Source organism: Aquarana catesbeiana, linkage group LG05 (assembly GCF_042186555.1).
Source record: "Aquarana catesbeiana isolate 2022-GZ linkage group LG05, ASM4218655v1, whole genome shotgun sequence".
NCBI classification, from domain to species: domain Eukaryota; kingdom Metazoa; phylum Chordata; class Amphibia; order Anura; family Ranidae; genus Aquarana; species Aquarana catesbeiana.
This window is the reverse complement of record NC_133328.1, coordinates 225142902-225157752: the sequence shown is the minus strand read 5'-3', so window position 1 is coordinate 225157752 and position 14851 is coordinate 225142902. Positions and strand designations below refer to the sequence as shown.

Here is a 14851-nt window from a genome sequence, read left to right as displayed (position 1 = left end):
GTGCCCGTCAGTGCTGCCTCATCAGTGCCCATCAGTGAAGGAGAAAATGTACTTATTTACAAAATTTTATAACAGAAACAAAGAAAAACTTTTAAAATTTTCTTGCTTTTTTTATTTGTTTAGCAAAAAATAAAAACCCCAGTGGTAATCAAATGCCACCAAAAAGCTCTATTTGTGGGAACAAAATTATAAAAATTTTGTTTGGGTGCAGTGTAGCATGACAGCGCAATTGTCATTTAAAATGCAACAGCACTGAAAGCTGAAAATTGGCCTGGACAGGAAGGGGGGACAGTGCCCTGTATTGAAGTCGTTATTTTACAAGCATATTTACCGGAACATTTTTCATTTTGCAGTAAATACTGCATAATTGTTTTATTTTTTTGTGAATTAGACTTTATTTACCGCATGCGATAATTTATGCAAATGAGTCACGTTAGTGATATGACCCCTATGAGCCTTAACAAAATACCTTAAGTTAAATAAATAATTTTGCCCTTTGAGTTCTTAAATAAATGTTACGTAGATGGTCAAAATGTCAACAGGGTATCGCGTAACTATTTTAACTAGATTTTTCTCTTAAAATTACATTTCACAAGCAATGACTACAAATAATTAAAAAAAAGAGCATCTCTGTTTCACCTTGTGGTGTCCGTTTATGAAGCAGTGATCAGCAGTGATCCCGAGGATCGCCGCTGATCACAGTCCATAAACAGTTTATGAAACAGTGATAATCGGGGGAGAACATGTTTGAACTTGTTCTCCCGCCGATTATCTCTACACATGGAGAATCCTCATGAATGACACAGTAATGGCCAGTTTATGAAGCGGTGATCTCAGCGCTTCACTGGCTATCTGAGTCAGAATTCACACTCCTAGGTTCACCAGCTCAGAGGTGGTGAATCAGGGAGTGAAGAGAGAATCCCGGGGGATCTGAGGGGGAAGGAGGAAGATTTTTAACTTCCCTATGCCTCGTTCAGACCCCCCAACACTGTAAGCATGTCCCCCTGTCATATTTATGTGTATACATATATATACATATATACATATAATGTGTATATGTATATATATATATAATGTGTGTGTATATACATGTATATATAATGTGTGTGTGTGTATACATATGTATATAATGTAGGGGGACTCATTATTTTATTAACATTAATCCACGCCGGTGATGATTTATCACTGCTTAATAAACTGACATCTTGGTGTTTCGGTGAATTTCTGGTGCTGTAATCTTGTAAAGTCTCATGAGATTCCAGTATCAGGGGCCGTTCTCCACTGTTGGAAGCGTTTGTAGATCTCTTCACTCCTCAGAAGGTGAAGCGATCTACTCCGCTTCATAAACTGGCACACAGAGGAGAAAGATCTTCACTGTGAATGCCGGAGAATGAAGCAGTGAATAGATTTCACTGCTTCATAAACGGACACCTAACTCTTTTGTTAAATCATGCTCAATTACAGGTGATACTCGAAAAATTAGAATATTGTGCATTTATTTCACTAATGCAACTTAAAAGGTGAAACTAATATATGAGATAGACTCATTACATGCAATAAAGACAGTTCAAGCCATGACTTGTCAAAATTTTGATGATTATGGCTTACAGCTCATGAAAACCCCAAATCCACAATCTCAGAAAATTAGAATATTGTGAAAAGGTGCAATATTCTAGGCTCAAAATATCCCACTCTAATCAGCTAATTAAGCCATAACACCTGCAAAGGGTTCCTGAGCCTTTAAATGGTATCTCAGTCTGGTTCAGTAGGAATCACAATCATGGGAAAGACTGCTGACCTGACAGTTGTGCAGAAAACCATCATTGACACCCTCCATAAGGAGGGAAAGCCTCAAAAGGTAATTGCAAAATAAGTTGGATGTTCCCAAAATGCTGTATCAAAGCACATTAAAGTGGTGCTCCAGCCAAAATTATAATTTTTAAATAAAAAATACCCATATAATACACAAGCTTAATGTATTCTAGTGAAGTTAGTCTGTAAACTAAGGTCTGCTTTTTCGTTTATAGCAGTAGTTTGTTATTTTATAAACTTACAGCAGGCCGTGGCCATCTTAAGTGTGGGCATCTGAAGCCAGACTGTATTTCTTCCTGGATCTCATACTTGCAGATATCGCACATGCTCAATGCAGCACAAGCAGTGTAATAGGTTTCAGGTCAGGTTTCCATAGCAACGGCAGTGTCAGAGGAAGTTGCCGCCCCTTCCCAGAAGGCATTGCAAACAGGAAATGATGCGATGAGCCACGGCTAGGGAGGAGGAAGTGAAAAATGAATACAGCAGATATACAGTAGGTGTTGAGAAAAAAAATTTAAAAATATCCAATTCGTTTACAGTGCACAGTTTAGTGAGGGATGCTGAAGAGTTGTAAAAGTGGGTGGAACTCCACTTTAATAGAAAGTTATGTGGAAGAGAAAAGTGTGGAAGAAAAAGGTGCACAAGCAGCAGGGATGACCGCAGCCTGGAGAGGATTGTCAGGAAAAGGCCATTCAAAAGTGTTGGGGACTTTCACAAGGAGTGGACTGAGGCTGGAGTCAGTGCATCAAGAGCCACCACACACACAGACAGATCCTGGACATGGGCTTCAAATGTCTTATTCCTCTTGTCAAGCCACTCCTGAACAACAAACAACGTCAGAAGCGTCTTACCTGGGCTAAAGAAAAACAGACCTGGTCTGTTGCTCAGTGGTCCAAAGTCCTCTTTTCTGATGAGAGCAAATTTTGCATCTCTTTTGGAAACCAAGGACCCAGAGTATGGAGGAGGAATGGAGAGGCACACTGCAAGATGCTTGAAGTCCAGTGTGAAGTTTCCACAGTCTGTGTTGATTTGGGGAGCCATGTCATCTGTTGGTCCACTGTGCTTCATTAAGTCCAGGGTCAACGCAGCCGTCTACCAGGAGATTTTGGAGCACTTCATGCTTCCTTCCACAGACGAGCTCTATGGGTATGCTGACTTCATTTTCCAGCAGGACTTGGCACCTGCCCACACTGCCAAAAGCACCAAAACCTGGTTCAATGAACATGGGATTACTGTGCTTGATTGGCCAGCAAACTCGCCTGACCTGAACCCCATAGAGAATCTATGGGGCATTGCCAAGAGAAAGATGAGAGACATGAGATAGAACAATGCAGAAGCGCTGAAGGCCGCTATTGAAGCACCCTGGTCTTCCATAACACCTCAGCAGTGCCACAGGCTGATAGCTTCCATGCCACGCCGCATTGAGGCAGTAATTTCTGCAAAAGGGACCCAAATCAAATACTGAGTACATATGCATGCTTATACTTTTCAGAGGCCCGATATTGTTCTATGTACAATCCTTGTTTTATTGATTGCATGTAATATTCTAATTTTGTGAGATTGTGGATTTGGGGTTTTTATGAGCTGTAAGCCATAATCATCACAATTATAACAAATCACGGCTTGAACTATCTTGCTTTGCATGTAATGAGTCTATCTCATATATTAGTTTCACCTTTTAAGTTGCATTAGTGAAATAAATTAACTTTTGCATGATATTCTAATTTTTCGAGTATCACCTGTATAACTACATTCAAGTAGTACAGTGTGACAGACCTACCCGGGAGAGAGACTTTTGGAGGGGACTGTATGCTAGCCTCTTGCCGATCGATCGTGGGCCCTGGCATTTGGGGGAACGGTGCTCTTTGTGAGCTGTATGCCTGGGGACCCTTGAGGTGGTATTACTGTGGATTCGGGTCCTGGTCCCCCAGGACACGCAGACTCTGGGGACCCTGGATTTGCCATATTGGAATAGTGACTGATTCATACCGTTGGGACTCCTACTGTTAAATGCTAATGTCATCAATTCCAGCTACCTGTCTGTTGTCTGCTAAAATGTATATTGTAAATAAGTCTCTAGTATGGGATCTAAGAGTCATTAGATCCCATTGTTGTTTGTGTTTAATTAACTCTGCTATTGTGATAATGTTGATTGGATTTTCTGAACTACAAGACGGTCAGTCTGGCCTAAAGGTCATGTCTGAGTCATCTAGGCTGTCTACAGGGATTAGTTAATTAGCTCATGTTAATTAGGTTAATTAGGTTACAGCTGTATTGTTAGAGTAATATGAGTCGGAGGTATGCACCTCCACTTTTAGTGTATAAAAGAGCCTGTATATTGCAATAAAAGAGATTCCTGTTTGAACTTACATACATCCTGCCTGGTGTTTGTTCTGAGCTATCACAACTGGGTTAGAACGGCACATAGCTGAAGTTCTAATCCCGGAGCATTGGATGACTGAACCATCAGACGTTGCAATCTGATTCAATAGCTGCAGAGGAGTGTCGGGAGAGTGGAACCGAGCGAGCAAGGGGCTCGTTACATACAGCTTTCTTCCCACATCTTCTTTTAACTACATTGCTATTTTACTCTGACTCACTGTCTTTCTTTCAAATAAAGTATGACTCTTATTGAAATAACCTGCTCTTCTATAACCAGGCATAAACGATTGGAGATCTACAGTGCCTTGCAAAAGTATTCACCCCCTTGGCTTTTTACCTATTTTGTTACATTACAGCCTTTAGTTCAATTTTTTTTAATCTGAATTATATGTGATGGATCAGAACACAATAGTCTAAGTTGGTGAAGTAAAATAAAAAAAATATATACATAAAACTATATTTCAGAAATAAAAAACGGATAATTGGCATGTGCGTATGTATTCACCCCTTTGTTATGAAGCCCAAAAAAAGCTCTGGTGCAACCAATTACCTTCAGAAGTCACATAATTAGTGAAATGATGTCCATCTGTGTGCAATATAAGTGTCACATGATCTGTCATTACATATACACACCTTTTTGAAAGGCCCCAGCGGCTGTAACACCTAAGCAAGAGGCACCACTAACCAAACACTGCCATAAAGACCAAGGAACTCTCCAAACAAGTAAGGGACAATGTTGTTGAGAAGTACAAGTCGGGGTTAGGTTATAAAAAAATATCCAAATCTTTGATGATCCCTAGGAGCACCATCAAAGCTATCATAACCAAATGGAAAGAACATGGCACAACAGCAAACCCGCCAAGAGACGGCCGCACACCAAAACTCACAGACCGGGCATGGAGGGCATTAATCAGAGAGGCAGCAGAGAGATCCAAGGTAACCCTGGAGGAGCTGCAGAGTTCCACAACAGAGACTGGAGTATCTGTACATAGGACAACAATAAACCGTAAGCTCCATAGAGTTGGGCTTTATGGCAGAGTGGCCAGAAGAAAGCCATTACTTTCAGCAAAAAACAAAACGGCATGTTTTCAGTTTGTGAAAAGCCATGTGGGAGACTCCCAAAATGTATGGAGGAAGGTGCTCTGGTCAGATGAGACCAAAATTGAACTTTTTGGTCATCAAAGAAAATGCTATGTCTGGCTCAAACCCAACACATCACATCACCCAAAGAACACCATCCCCACAGTGAAACATGGTGGTGGCAGCATCATGCTGTGGGGATGTTTTTCAGCAGTCGGGACTGGGAAACTGGTCAGAGTTGAGGGAAAGATGGATGGTGCTAAATACAGGGATTTTCTTGAGCAAAACCTGTACCACTCTGTGTGTGATTTGAGGCTAGGACGGAGGTTCATCTTCCAGCAGGACAATGACCCCAAACACACTGCTAAAGCAACACTTGAGTGGTTTAAGGGGAAACATGTAAATGTGTTGGAATGGCCTAGTCAAAGCCCAGACCTCAATCCAATAGAAAATCTGTGGTCAGACTTAAAAATTGTTGTTCACAAGCGCAAACCATCCAACTTGAAGGATCTGGAGCAGTTTTGCAAGGAGGAATGGGCAAAAATCCCAGTGGTAAGATGTGGCAAGCTCATAGAGACTTATCCAAAGCGACTTGTAGCTGTGATAGCTACAAAAGATGGCACTACAAAATATTGACTTTAGGGGGGGTGAATAGTTATGCACATTGACTTTTTCTATTATTTTATCCTATTTGTTGTTTACTTCACAATAAAAAAAAAATCATCTTCAAAGTTGTGGTCATGTTCTGTAAATTAAATGATGCAAATCCTCAAACAATCCATGTTAATTCCAGGTTGTGAGGCAACAAAACATGAAAAATGAATACTTTTGCAAGGCACTGTAAATTATATTGAACTTATTTTTAAAAAGAATGTAACAAACCGCAGACTGTAGTGTTATACATTTCCTAAAGAAAGTTGTGGTTACTATGCCAAGAGTATAGTATATATTATTTCTGTAGGTCGGGATGAAAGGGAGGATTTTTAAGTCTAGTGAAATGTGGCTGGTAAAGAATCATAGGTTTAAGCCCTGGTTCACATTGATGCGATTGTAAATGTTGAAATGTCAAATTGCATGCCAAATCAACACCAATTTCTGGCAATGGCAGCGTCCGAATCGGTGCGACGCCGCACTGATTCCCAAAAGTAGTTTCTGTACTACTTTTGGTGATTTTGGGGTGTGATTTCCATTGACATCTGTGCAGAAACCCACACAGATGTCTCTGAAATCGCCCCCGAAGTCGGGACTGACATGCGGGAATGAAATTGTGCGAGTTCAGCTGAAATTGCACAATTTCATTCCCGCAGTCAGTGTGAGCCTAGGCTAAAGCCTAGAAATCTAACTGGATGAAAATTGTACTACACATTTATTAATTACCTAAAAAAAATACCTGATATATGTTTTTTTTTTTTTTTTTTTTAATTGAATCATAAAAAAAAAATTAGGATTTTAAGATTACATTTCCTGCCGCAACACAGACAACACAAGCTACCTCCTTCTGTTGCCTTTCTTAGTCACAAAAGTGCCTTCTGTGCCCACAACTGATAAAGTTTACTGGAGCTTAAGCTAAGCTCCAACAGCTAAAGCCATGTCTAATAAAACTACCTTTACTGGCCACTGAGGTAGTCCCATTGGACTCTAGACATGTGCAATTCCTTTCAGTCCAAATACAAATTCGGACAAATTTTTGCTTTTTTGGATGTATCTGAATCTCCAAATTAAATAGTAACAAAAAGTAACAAATTTAGTTAAAATTTATTAAAATTCATTTTGTTTATTTGTTTTCTAACGAATTCCACATTTTCAGAACTAGTAGAATTTGGATCGGTCGAAAAATGATCAACTGATTCAAATTCTGTGTGAAGAATAGCTGATTTTTAAGCATTGTGCCAGGACGCAGGCCGCCGCATCCTTAACAACCGATAACTCATCAGCTGTCAGCGGGCTTCCCCACTGGCAGCTGAAATGTAAACAAAACAAGGGCTGGCAATAGACAATTCCGGAAAAAAAACAGCGTGGGGGCCCCCTCCCAATCCTGAACTATGGATTCTAAGAGGAAACCCATGCCAAAATTAAACGAACGAGCGAGGGCCCTCCCTTCTTAAACCATACCAGGCCACATGCCCTCAACATGGGGGGGTGATTGCTTTGGGACGGGGGGCTTTCATGTTGATGGGGACCAGGGCCTCTTCCCGACAACTCTGGGCGGTGGTTGTGGGGGTCTGCAGGCAGGGGGCTTATCGGATTCTGGAAGCCCCCTTTGACAAGGGGGGCCCCCAGATCCTGGCTCCCCCATGTGAACGAGTATGGGGTACATTGCACCCCTACTCATTCATAAAAAAGTGTCAAAAATAAAGAAAAACAGTAGATGGTTTTTGACAAGTCTTTTATTAAAAAAATTAAAAAACAATGCCCCCCCATGCAGATCCATCATCAATCACGACGCCCGCCGCACCGACGGACCCGCAGAACTGGTCAAAACCTTACAAACTCCCATTTCATTTGAAGTCTTCTTGTCAACAATAGACAATATTGCAAAACAAATGGAATAACATTCGAAGCACAGAAATAATATAAAATATCATGGCTAGATGTCATCAGTTTTAAAAAAAATCTATAATACCTTTACATATAACTAGCATTGTAAGACTATTCCAACAATATTTTATATAACTTAGGGTAGTACCAGACCATGAGTCTCCAAAAAACGGGAATTTTTCAACCTAGACATTGCAGAAGCTTATCAGTTCCCCGTATTACAATTACATATTACTGCCATTGACACTATACATATCATCCTTTGGTGCATGAAATGTTTATGAAATAAGGGAGGTTAGCAGAGTCTCTTTTTTCCTGAGGAAACATGGGATGCATGTCCTGATCATTTAAGTTTTTCCATTAAAACCATGTTACTCTTTATAATAACACTTTTACATTTTTGCACTAAACTAAATAGTTTTAATAAAAAATGAAAATTAAACCATTAGTCTACAGTCGTGGCCAAAAGTTTTGAGAATTACACAAATATAAATTTTCAAAAAGTCTGCTGCCTCAGTGTTTTTAGATCTATGTTACTATGGTATAATGAAAAAAAAAAAACAAGAAAAATAGCCCTTGGACTTTAGATGAGGTGAAAGAGGTTTAGCCAATGTCCACAGCGAACACTGAGACAAAATCAATTTATTCATTTCAAAATGTTATGTAATGGAGCGGCAACAACAATGATTGTGAGTTACCCAGCATAATAGCCAATGTGCACAACACAGATGAAAGTAAATATCCAAAGATTTATTACAAATGTTATACTTCCCTGTCCACATGTATGTACATTTTATTTTCTTATTCTGTATGTGTATTTACTGACCCAGCAACTTTCAAGTTTTATTGTTGCTCTATGATGTATAACATTTCTTCGATGTTTGAGAGAAGTTGCTTTCTCCTCAGTTGTCCAATCCCTGTACCTTTTGCAGAATAGATATTTCCTGGGACAGTGTCCAGCATCCTTTTTTTCATTTTTGTTGTTAATCATTTGGCTATTAAGAAAATTAATTTCACAGATTCAGTTTCCATTGATTTGTTCAGTTGTGATATAGTCAACCTTTTTATCACCAAACAAATGCAAATTTGCCTTCTACAAATATATACCCTATATATACAAGTTATGATCCTTTATCATGGTGGATTAGAATCTTATTTGATCTTTTATTTAACTTTTTTTTTTTTATAACAGCTGTTTTTACATATTTCTAGCAAATACATTCAAAAGAGATTTTTGCAGTAGAAAATGTACATTTCAAATTCATTTGAGGCAGGTTTGGTCTTCCATTGATAAAAAGAAGAAATCTCATAGCATTTGGTTTGCAGGTATATGGTTTTAGTGTAAAGTTTCTGTTGACAGTTTACTGCTATAATAAAGATGCAATGTTATTACAATGTCCGTGGTCAAAATTACATGCCTATCATCTTTGCACATATAAATTGCTGTATGCTTCTTTTTTCTCCTTTCAGGAAGCATTTCAATTCAAATACATAACACTATATTTTTTCTTTTTCTGTAAATGGTAACTTAATAATCGAATGCTCTAATGTTCACAAAGGTTTTAGGGCAGTTGCCTACAATCCAACGGAAGAGAAAAAGTATTAGACTGCATTTACACTAAATATTGTAGTAATGGGTGCAAATTACATGATAACTACATTTTACACCTACGTGCAATGCATCATCAGTAAACACCATGATTTTCTTTTGGAGGGCAAGAAAATAGCTAGAGAAATATAATGAAGTAAAAATAAGGCCTAAGTCCTACTGGTCTTACTGAATTCATATAGATGTTTTACTATAGGTTGCATTGACCTAGAACAGAAAACTCTCAAAGAAAAATCCACAGAAAAACTATTCATAGTTTATAAAGACAAAAGTTTGCAGTTCTCTAAATATTAACTTTTATACATTTTCTCTAAAAAGGTACTAAATTTGAAAGGTATGCAAATAAATGAACTCCTAACTGTAATCCTAGATACATTTGTTGTTTGTGCCCACTGTGTTAAGTTCATTGGAAGTAATGAGAGTTATGCTTTCTGTGAATGCAATGTATTGTTAGAAGTATCAGCCAAATGATCAGAGAAACAGCAATGGTCAACTTGAGGTTTACTTAATAAATGCAGAATAAATTGACAATGCAAACAAATTAGTAATGGGGGTGCACATTATGCACAGAACAAATAATAACAAGCAATGCAACTATTACAATAGCAGGAGCTGATGAGGAGTAATAAGGGCACAAGGTGGCAGCAAGTGAAGTCCATGAGACACTTTTAGAAACTCTATAAGACCAGTAGTGCATTGACTGCTTATATTTCCCTTGGGGCAACACCTCTCTCCAGAGGCGTAACTATAACCATCAGGGCCCCAGTGCAAGAAACCATGAAGGGCCCCTGACGTATGATGGGGGAGTATTGTAAAAGGATGGAGGGCAGTATGATGGGGTATATTGACAGGACTGGGAGCAGTGTGACAAAAGTAGGGTATCTGGAAAGTGTGACCGGAGGGGGGAGTGTGATAAGAGGGGGCTGTCATAGAACTCACACAGCAAGCACCCGTCTCCGTGCAGCAGCTGCCAATCCTCGTTCCGCTAATGCCAATGTGCATGCACGGAACCGTAGCCAGAGACAAATGAGATCCAGGGTGGGCATGCACAATGGCACCTCCATGCGGACGCGCACGCGCGCTAACGTGCACCCACAAGTGCCAAAGTGCTAATGCACCCTATATAAACAGAGAGTCTGCCTAGCATCAGTGCTGGATTGTCTTCAGCTTGTTCCTGTGTTCCTGTTGTTACTCTGCCTGACTGACCTTGCTCCTGAAACCCGGCTATCTTCTAACCATTCTTTTGGATCTCCCCTGCCTGCTGAACCTGCCTCTACCTGCAATACTGACCTTGTCTTGGACTTATGATTATGGCTCTGCCTTCTGATTCTGTACCCCGCTGCCCAACTGTTGCCAACCTCTGCCTGTTTCTGACTATGGTATTGCCTTCTGATTCGGTACGCCGCTGCCAGCCTGTTGCCAACTCCTGCCTGTTCCTGATTCTGCAGTTGATCCTGATCTGGCTCCCGCTGAACAAGTCTGGTGATCAGTTTCCACATCTCCTCAGCAGAGGTTCCTGTATCTCCAAGTTCCAGCCTCCTGCCTGCAGGCACCTGCACCCTTTCATTGCCCTCGCACTCCTTGTACCCACCACCAGGGGTGCTTGGACCGGAACCATGCAAGAGGCCACCCTCATCATTTCGGGCTCCACTGTAAGGTACGTGACAGGGGCACTGTGAATGAAGGAGGGTAGTGTGACAAGAAGGGGCAGTATGATGGGGGCAGGATGACAGGAGGGGGCAGTATGACAGGGGGATATTGTGACAAGAGGGGGGCAGTGTGAAAGGAAAAGGATACCTGGGAAGTTTGACAAGAGGGGGCAGTGTAATGAGGAAGCACTGTGAAAGGAGGGGGCTGTGTATCAAGAAGGGGGCAGTATGACAGGGTAGTGTGACAGGAGGAGGGTAAATATGACAGAAGGGGGCAGTGTGATGAGGTGGCAGAATGATGGAGGGGCAGTGTTACAGAAGGGGGCAGTATGACAGGAGGATATTGTGTCAAGTGGGCAGTGTGACAGGGGACAGTGTGACATGTGGGGAGGGCAGTGTGACAGGTGGGGGGCCTGTGTCACAGATGACAGGTGGGGGCCAGTGCCCAGGTGATAGGTGGGGGGCCAGTGTCACAGGTGGGGGCCAGTGTCAGAGGTGACAGGTGGGGGCCAGTATCATAGGTGACAGGTGGGGGGCCAGTGTCACAGGTGACAGGTGGGGGCCAGTGTCACAGGTGGGGGGACAGTGTCAGAGGTGACAGGTGTGGGCCAGTGTCATAGGTGACAGGTGTGGGCCAGTGTCACAGGTGACAGGTGGGGGGCCAGTGTCACAAGTGACAGGTGGGGAGCCAGTGTCACAGGTTATGGGTGGTGGACCAGTTTCACAGGTGGGAGGCCAGTGTCACAGGTGACAGGTAGGGGGCCAGTGTCACAGGTGACAGGTGGGGGGCCAGTGTCACAGGTGGGGGGCCAGTGTCACAGGTTGGGGCCAGTGTCACAGGTGGGGGGCCAGTGTCACAGATGACAGGTGGGGGCCAGTGTCAGGCTTACTTTACATGACAAGTCTAAATGCAAGAAGCAGCAGCTGTTGTACATGCTTCCTTGTGATATCCACGGGATCTCCCTCCAGCGAGCATAGTTCAATTCTTGAGTGTCAGTGTATACAATGGAGAGGGGAGGAGCCTCTGACCCGAGCATGTATTGACAAGAGTGTACAAGCAGAGCAACAAACTTGTGCACTGAATCTGGTGCCTGCTCGGGTCAGAGGTCCCTCCCCTCACCATTGTATACACTGACACTTGGGAAGTGAACTGTGCTGGCTGGAGGGACATCCCGCGGATATCACATAGCTGCCGATCGCCCCCTCCACTGTATATTTAGATGCCAGCCGGAGGTACAGGGGGAGGTGCAGGGTCTTGGTGCCCCCACGCTGGCGGAATGCCAGGGCCCAGTCGCAAGTGCGACTGTTGCGACCCTGGTAATTCCACCACTGCCTCTCTCACAAGGAGGAAGACTGTCTCTGATAGTCCAGGTAGCTGGCTGGAGGGTTCCCTAAACTTGTTCCACAAGCAAGTGGCATAAAGAGTCACACTGCTATTTTTTTTCTTTTTTCTTGGTGCAGTCAAGATTCTTCCTTCTTAAGTGAGTGCAGATCTGTAAATTTAAATGCAAATTTGATCTCCTTTTTACAATTTCCGCACAAAACAGTGAAGTTAACCACTTCCCCCTGGGTGGATGCCTGCAGCTAAATTAATCATCCCACTATCAAAATCTGCAGCCGGCAATGCTTTTTCATTCAGAAGTGATTGAGTGGCTATACAGCCGCTCAATCACTTCTACAGGCAGCAGCCCCTGCTGTCGCCTTTCCCAGGCTATCTCTTATAGCCCAGGACCACTCCACATGGTGGCATTCTTTGGAGTGAGCAGAGTGAGGGGAACTGACATTGTTTCTCCTTCTCTGTGCTGGCAGAAACCAGATGTGACAATTTTGTCTTTTTCGGTTTCGGTTCTTTTTTTACTGGCCCGCTTGATTGACTGCATTGAAGGCCAGTGGAGAGATAACTTCTCTATAAAGAGGACCTGTCATGGCCGATGCTATCTCAAGGGATGTTGTTCATCCCTTGTGATAGCAATAAAGTTAATTTTAAAAAGGGGACAGTGTAAAAAAAAAAGTTATAAACTAAAAAAGAAATCACTTACGTGTACCTGCCCAAACAAAGATCCTGTCGATGCAAATAACTATTAGTGACTGATAAATAGAAAGACTGTGTTACCCTAGCCCCTTGAATGTCTCTAAAAATCTAAATCACAAACAAACTGTAAAATGCATTGCTACAAAATAAAGTTCAATTGTGCAAAAACCAGTGCAAAAAGTGACAAGTGCAAACATAAATACAACTTAAAATTTGCAACTTCATAAAGATGAAAGTTCATGTGAAGCATAACAAAACTGGCATCAGTTGATATACAGTAGTATATGGTGCAGTATCAAGAAATATGGTAAATAGTACAGTGACACTCTTCTGCAGCAACATAAACCACAAGCCTCTTACCGAATGACAAGACCACTAAACTATAAGAGGTCAAATGCACTTCCCCAGCTCATTTGGACAATTAACATGGTAATAAACCATGGGATATGGAAATCTGAGGAATCTGCAATGTCTTGACTGCAATATCATGACTATGAAAAGGCCCCACATAGTGCAATACTGTAAAAACTGTCAAACCAAAGGAACAGCCGGCAACTTCCTAAATCCTTATATTCTTTATTGTTATATTGTTTATATTGTTTATATCAGCGAGTACAAAACAGTGACTAACACATTTTGACGATAAGCCTTGATCCCAATATACCAGTTTGGTTTTTCTGCCACTGTTTTTTACTCGTTGACCTGTAACAATAAAGAATACAAGGATTTACGAAGTTTACGGCTTTTCTCTTCGTTGAGAGGACGCCTCAGCCTGAGCACCCGGAAGATGGCTTCCACTTACTCCCAAAACCCCATGGCTCCACTGTTGCACCTGCTTTATTTGCTGTAAAATAATTCCTCCATTTGATTTATAAAATGATATTCACAAGTATAGAGATTTACAAGCATGAAACATGAAAGCACACGCACGTCACACAGTGTGTGTGCATCACAATGTCACATTGCTTGCTCAGTCCAATGCATTTCATCACAACTGACGTCATCAAGGGACCATCAACACAGTGTGTGTGTAGATGTTGTGTGGATAACGATTATACTACTGCCCATCTTTTGTCACTTAATTATTATACCAAGTGCAGAGATAACTATTAGGGACTAATACAGGAGGAAAGCTATGCCTCGGCAAGTGACAGGGACCAGGGGGGTATTATCATCTTGGTTATTTGTTTGAAGAGTACAAAAAAATCAAAGTTTTTTGTCTCTTACATCATGTTGTATTATGTAAGAACAGATGCACAAGTTTAGCCTTCACTGCATGCAGTATGTTGTATTTACAGTATATCCAGTTGCCTACCTTCAGCATGTTACAAACCCCTAATAAATCTCTTCATCTGTACTCAAGGCGTGTCTTGTACATCCTGGAGACTGCCTGCTGTTGCTTATCTCCTGTGCTTCTTCAGTGCTTCTTCACGTACACAGCTCCGAGAGACCCAGTGTGTGCAGAAAGAGGAGCTGCTGATGCTATGATCAGGAGCCAGTCAGAAGCCTTTCTTATTGAAGAATCACTGTGACGGGCAATTACAGTGACCATTCAGCGTGTAACATTTGTATACTTTAGCAAAATAACAGTAGCTGTCTTATCTCAGTTCCTTGACAAACAGGATTTGTGAGATGAGAGGGCTGCAGCTAACACAGATAAGGGTTTATTGTGCGCACAGGGAATTAGTTAACCCTTAATTAACCTGTACATGCCCTTATTTAACTTTCATTTTACTATTTAAACAATTC

At 41.6% G+C, this 14851-nt stretch overlaps 1 long non-coding RNA gene across 1 annotated transcript in view; it reads right to left on the bottom strand.

The window, feature by feature from the left end:
- Positions 1 to 14600, bottom strand: part of LOC141145857 (uncharacterized) — a 42144-nt gene extending 27544 nt beyond the window's left edge. Inside the window, exon 1 of the long non-coding RNA XR_012244675.1 lies at positions 14418 to 14600. This is a non-coding gene — a long non-coding RNA (uncharacterized lncRNA). The remainder of the gene's footprint in view (positions 1 to 14417) is intronic.
- Between the last annotated feature and the right edge of the window lie 251 nt (positions 14601 to 14851).